Raw genomic sequence first — 7,416 nt, 5'->3', positions numbered from 1 at the left:
TCCCTAATTCATTGTTCCTCATCATAATCATCTCTAAAGTCACGACGAGGAGCATCTAGGTATGAAATACTCCAATGGGAATGGAAAGATTAGAAACTTTCTCGGAATATGTGGCTGAGTGATATAGTCAACAAACATGGTCAGAGAGAAATGAGAATGACGCTTTCGGCGCCAGCTGCAGAAAACACCACCATCGCCTTCACAAGTCTCTACATGAGAATAGAATACTTTCCTCTTGGACTCCCAAGGCATCAATTCTACCCTCAAGACACTCAACCACACATCCTGTTTACTGACCCTACTCCACCACCACCAGTACTATTTCATGTATTTTGCATCCCACTCGTCCCGTGCTTACAAACCTGAATTCCTGTTAGGTTACGTCACTCTTAACCACACTTTCTTTTTAAATTCTTTTGATTCTCTTTTTCGGATTGCTAGCAAAAGCCGGAAAGAAATCAGGGTAATAATTGATATCTAATACGAAACCGTACTCTGACCCTCAAACAACACATTTCCATCCAAGAAGCATCACCGCTGGGTTATTTTCTACGTATGCTCATGGTTGCATAGTGTCATGTACTATGAACTTGTAAAGGCACAGGGAGTGTGGCTCTGGGTAGAATATTATATACTTTGCTTTTGTGTGTATATGTGTGTTTTCGTGTGTGTGTGCGTGTGTATGTTTGTGTTTAACTACGTGCTGAAAACCCTAGTTAGTATGCTTTTATACCAATTGATGATTTGAATGAAAATCAAATAAAATACCATACACAAACACAGCATGTGTCTGTTCCGGTTTGATGACCCCGTATATAAGTACAGACCATAGCAACGGGATACATGTTTATTATATCATACTTTGTGTGTGTGTGTGTGTGTGTGTGTGTGTGTGTGTGTGTATGTGTTTGTGTGTATAAAAATAGCGGAAAATTTATTGACAAACTCTTTGATACATATAAACACACCAGACGTGATAAAGGCATTCGAGCGATAATTCGAGAAAATAAATTTTCTATGGTTTATCTTATATATTTATTTCATATATCTCTTTTTGTCGTTTGTATTATGTTTATATGTATACGTATATCATAATATACTATGCATATTATAATTCGATTTAGACAAGAATGTCTGATGATTATTCGAACCGATACAGACGTGTGTGTGTGTGTGTGTGTGTGTGCGAAGTTTCATGGAGAAAAGCTCCATTGGAGAACCTGTAGACGAGGCTGTCGCGTGCAGAACGTTTATCGACATTTCAAGCAATATTGACTCGTTATGAAAATCAAACACGATGAAGTATTCCCTCTTGACACTGGTCAAATAAGGAGGTACTGGAGAAGTCATTGTTACTGCTTCATTGCGGTCTCCTGTATATTCCCTCTTTTTCTATCAGGCGTGATAAGATCAGATATATTCCCAAGTCAAGAGCCCAAATTATACACCTTTGGTGTGTTTGTTTTTTCTTCCGGTAACTGCCAAATTACGGAATTGCACGCGGCACATTCTTTGTATTGAGTTAAGTTTAAATTGTTACACATCCGTGTAAAACACCAGGGGTAACTCTGTAGATCACAACTTGTACCAACTACTATGTTTTTGTTTCTGCTTGCATGACATTAATTTGACATTGCACATGTTGGAGTTCCAGCAAACGAATTCACGAACACACCGTATTGCAGCGTGCGTGGATGTGTGTTATCTTTTCGTACATCGTCCTTCCTCACATTGCTATCTGTGATAGAATGTGTTATCTCTGTAATATTTTAAATAAAGGAAGAGCAAAATTGTAGTACCGGTTAATCTTATCTTCCATAAAATTGTGTTTCAATAACCACCATCTGGTCAGTTCAACAACTTTCTACCTCTCTGACGACGCCAACTTGGAGGGGAATGATAAATATTCCTAATTGTAGTCACCATTAACTGCAGCCTTACATGGATTTGACAATCAGTTGGGTATCGTTGACCATCGCTCCCTGCAGAACCGGGAAAATGACCTGGGAATAACATAAAAAATCCACCGCCTAGTAATGATTAATCCAATTCTGTGGTTCTCGGCAAAATTGATTTGCCTAATAGTGCCTTACCTAAGGGTATAAACTCATATATTGCGGTCTTTAGAATAAGGCTACCGTCAAGTGAAAATATTTGATGAAATATCTTAGAATTGCTCCTCTTCATCTTTTCTCTCTCTCCCTCTCTTTCTTCCCGTCCCCCCATCTTTCCCGATTCGAGCTTATCCTATTAATGTTTTGCGCATCGTTAAAAGTTCAGTCACCCGAGAGCAGTCGGGAGCGAGCCCGCCCGGGACGCTGCGAGTATCGGGGGGAGGAGGAGAGCCGACGGGAGGGGATCGGGGCCGAAGAGGGCAAGAGACTCAGACGAGATAGCAGCACGACTTCTGTTATCACACGTATCCATCTCTTGCTGCACTCTCTGAAATATTCTCCCAGTCGCCTTCCATGTTGTTCTAGGTTTGGAAATACTGATGCGAAGAGTGTATGCAAATAACGTATTTGATAAGATGCAAAATATATTTTCGTTGTGGTGCTCCGCATGCAGTGAAGCAGTATGATTCATCTGAGAGAGTGAGCTCTGATTTTAACCTTTGTGGACTTTTAGCCCTAGTTTCGTTTTATGACCGACTTTCTTATTTTGTCTTGGTAAGGCGCTAGAATGTAAAAACTTTGGAAAGTGCGATGAAGGGCAACCGAGAGAAATTGATATTATCTGAACCCCCTTTAGAGTACATTATCCTTGTACAAAAGTTAATGTATTGTTATGCACTTAGAATGATAATCATAATTCATGTGTGCTAATCACTCTCATCATAAACCTGTAGGATGCGATGTTTTCTTGGGTGTTCGCTTGTTTTTGTTTTTGTTTTTTGTTAACGTGTGCAACCCAACCAAATTGTCGAGTGATCCGTATGTCGTATTATCATTATGCTTTGATAATTTCCCCTTTAATATTGTCTTGACAGAGTCAATAAGATAATATTCAATTCGAAATGTTTCACGTTGTTTTCTCCTCGGTTACAGCTCTATTTTTCCTACATGGATGCGATATTCGGTTATCAATCACTTCGAACTGTAGTCCCTCATTAACAACTTTCCATGTCGTCCATATAACCAAACCCGCCATCTCGCCCGCTGCCCATTGGAATGTGAATAAGTCGGTTTGAGAAGTGGCTCTCTCTCCGTTCCAATCACGCGCTCTGTGTCAAATTGGAACTCTCACGGCGACTTTAATCTCATTGGCGGGAACGCATCTCACACAATTATTATTCAGGCGGTTAATACCATCGTCTGCAACGGCCGACATCTCGAGGAAGGTTGAAGAGCCGGAATAAGGCTTGGGGAGAAGAGGTGAGGTGAAGGGATAGTAAACGAGAGAGAAGTATAGAAGGAACTATGAGAGAGGAAGCATCAACAAGAAATGTATATTACATATATGAATATATATATATATATATATATATATATATATATATATATATATATATATTTATATTTATATATTAGTTCTTTCTCTCTTTATTGAAATATAACTTTTTGAGAAAAAGCTTAAAAGGAAATAGGAGCCACATACCTTTCAGATCAGCAACACAATAGACAGGAGAATTAAATCTATTGGCCGTATTTGATGGATAGAGGTTTGTGTTATAAGTGTCACCGGAATATTATGCATACATGGGGGGCACATGACAGTTCAAATGGTAAACAATGGCATCCAAAATGATAACAGCTTTGGTATAAATCAAAATCAACCAGAAAATAAGTAGAGCATCTTTTTAATCAAGTAAATGGTTGGCGGCTTATTTAGATAAATGCAAAGGATCGTTTGAGAATAATAAACCGTTCTTGGTTTGTTCAAATTATTTCGCCAAATTTGGTAATTCCTTAAAGTAAGATTTGAATTCACACCCTTGATCATCAAATCATGTCAGCTTGAATTCACGAACGACCAAATTTGATTAAACGCTTAAAGGTCCTTGCAGGTCAAGCGTTGACATGTTAAAAGGAATCAATTGGTTTGGTTGAAAACAAGAAATGTGTTATATAAAAACCCTTTGAATATGCCTTGTCTCGTGGTATTTTCTCAGAGAACGTACTAACTGCAACTCGTTTTTATATTTTGAAGTGGAGTGACTAACTTGAAAAGAGAGCAATAACATAGAGATTTCAGAGCTGTCAATAATGGTTTATGTGTATATTCCATTTTACGACAGTGTTGAAAAGTTCCTTGATTTTTGTAATAATATATAATAGACATTTTCAATAACTAATATTAACTTATATAATAGCAGGCTTATGTCACAGTCAGTGAGAAGATGCTGAAGAATTTTACGTTCAACAAATTTATCATAATTCACATATGATAAAGTGATGTAAACGCTTTGGGAATTCTACATTTCACGTAGACACACACACACACACACACACACACACTAATAAACTCTCACACACGCATCCAAACATAGAAAGCACACGTTGGGTTTAGAGAATGTCCTTAATAATACTCCTTGAAGCACCTACAACCCAGGCGTACAGAATAGTGATAGGAGAGGGGATAGATAATCCTGCGTGGATAAGGCACAGAAAAATGGGCGCATTTCGGGTATTCGAGGCAGCTATGGCTGCGTTGTGTGGCTGCAAAAAGACAAGGACGCCTTAAACAAAGCTTTCTTAGAGGGAAAAGGTTTTCGGGGCAACCAGTGAAGTGTCGCGCCTCGACACGACACAAAGCTAATCGACTTAGATCTGTGCTCAAGAGCTTTAAGAATAGGCAAGAAAAATGAATCGAGTGAGCTGCAGTTACTGAGGGAAAAAAGTTTTCAAATGTAAATTGATTACAACATGGGCTTCACATTTGCTTAGCATGATAGTACATTGGGGAAGAAATGTGTTAATCATCTGAACATCATACTGACCAAATCACCGACGATTTCGCACACATTTGGAAGAAAAGTCACCTCCGACAGTTATTGGAACAATGAGAAGGTCATATCATTGTATGATTGTTTGATGAAAAAATTATGCGTGTGACTGTCGGATCCTAACACAATCTCGAAGTGATATGAGCGCTCGAGGACACACACACGCACATGTATACATATATACACATATACATTGTCCCCTATGTAGTCCTCGAACATTTTGACGTAACACAATTCAGAATGACTGTTTAAGTTCCAATGTCAACTGAAATGATTTCCGTGTACAGGAAGCTGACGTATTTGTTACATCTCACGTTAGTATCATCTTATGCATTAACTGAGCCCAGAGATTATATTATAACATGTACATGTAATTTTAGTATCACCAACATGGCACATCACAAAAAAGTGCGCACATCATGAATGAACTTCGTCCTTTTAATTTCACGTTTTTCCTTCTGTATGGGATATAATCGCTCATAAAATAGGAATTCATCAGTAACGCATCACGGTAAGTCGAGTAGATGTGGACACACCGCATCTTTCAAGGAACCACCTGCTGAACATATCGGCTCGTAGCTCGTTTCCCTTTCATCCTCTTTGCGGTCTTGTTTTTCATAATGACATATCACTTTTTTTTTGCGCCCATGCAAAATGTCAATAATTCTACAGTCCTGTTGGGCACTGGTCCGTGAAGTGCTGTGTGATAAGGTCAATTTACACTATACCGTTATTATGGCAGCAGCGAGACAATTACCAATCAATTCCAAGCACAGGACCCGTTGGCATGGTGACCACGCTTACAGTAACTTCCAAAAGTCATCCTTGTAAATCATGATATATCCATCCCGTAAAGGAGAATAGATAGAGAGGGTGATCCGAGAGGATACTCGGATCACCTAATAAGAAACCAGAAAATAGCATGAATGACAGTCGAGTCAGGCCCCTTGAAGTTCAGGAGGTTACAGAGTACGATGATGTGGTGTTGCATGTTGGAGAAGTCTCGGGACCTTTAACTTAAACAGATCCTGACTGGCATTCTTGCCCAATGCAAACATCCTTGGACACGAGTATGTACCCATGATGTCCCTATTAACCAGGGTAAGGTAATGGGTACCACAGTGGCGCCGAGGTAACGATTATGAAGGACCCACAAAGAATGCTAACATTAGGGTGCAATGGGCAAATCAGACCATGTTATTGGTTCATGTAATTAGTGTGATGACGGTAATGATGATAATGAGTATCATTATCATAATCATAATCACCATCATGATCATTATTATGATCATTATCATCGCTGACCAGCGTAGGATGAAAGCGGAGAGGTGGGACCAGGGGTGGTAGTTGGTGCTCGCAACTGTCACGTTATACAAAAGGCGTCAACGTCACGCATATTTTGCGAAACTGCACGCTACCGTACAAAAAGCAGAGTCTCTGTATGTCTGCGTTTTTATAGAGATAACTCATCGAGCTGTTGAGACAGAGAGGGAGGGAGAGAAAGTACAGAAAATGTAGAAGTGGCAGAGAGGGAGAGAGAGTGAGAAACAGACAAGCAGACAAACAGACTGTAAGAGAAAAGTGAGCGAGAAAGGGAGAGATGTGCAGTCCGCCCTGCGGCGGCCGCTGGCTCGAGCGTCTTTATGGGATCACCGTGCACTAAGCCGGTTTAGGCAGATTTACCCAACTAACCCTAACCAATGAATGGCAAATAAATGCAACTAAATGTTCCGACTGTGTTGAATCGCACATCTCTTCATTTCCCACACAAAGTTACGGGCAATCTTGCAACCGTACGTATTGTCACATAACACATTGTAGCCTCTCTTCTATCAATAACCATGTACGCGAAAACGTGACTTGGCCGTAAACATTAAGCTGTTAAATTTTGGCGAGGTGTCCCTGTAACAAATGGCAGCAGAGGAAATCAACTTGGAATTCTCCACAACTAATCTCTAAAAGAACTTCTAGTCTGGCTCATAAAATCATGTTATTCGAAAACCAGTCTTTAATTTGTTTTGTTGATGCCTTGATGCTAACACTATCGAACAGATGTTATCCTAGTCTAATGGGATGAACAAAATCACCAGTTATTGAGTTTTTAACTCAGAGCACTTGCTCAGGTGCTAGAAGAGGGTAAGAAAGGGCATTTGAGTCAGGCCAGTATTTGGCACGACGAAAACTGTCAACCCGAATAGAATGAAAATCACTAATCATGGTAAAAATGTAATTTCATGATAATGTGAAATACTGAAATACATTATGATATCTTCCGTATGATACGAGATATTTTGGAGTTTTTACCAGGTACGCCAAAATATTCGAGGGCTTATTGTGTCTGCATTTGCATGAGCGTTCATCAGTGTGTGTAATGACTTATCAATAGATCGACTTCACCATGGATTTTTTTTTAACATAAACACATCCACACTAACACACACATACTTGACGTACTAGTCAGACAGTACATG

Source organism: Diadema antillarum, unplaced genomic scaffold, assembly GCF_040938485.1.
Source record: "Diadema antillarum isolate AM-2024a unplaced genomic scaffold, OU_Dant_1.0 seq00000377_RagTag, whole genome shotgun sequence".
Lineage (NCBI taxonomy): Eukaryota > Metazoa > Echinodermata > Echinoidea > Diadematoida > Diadematidae > Diadema > Diadema antillarum.
Note: the sequence above shows the minus strand (reverse complement) of the source record.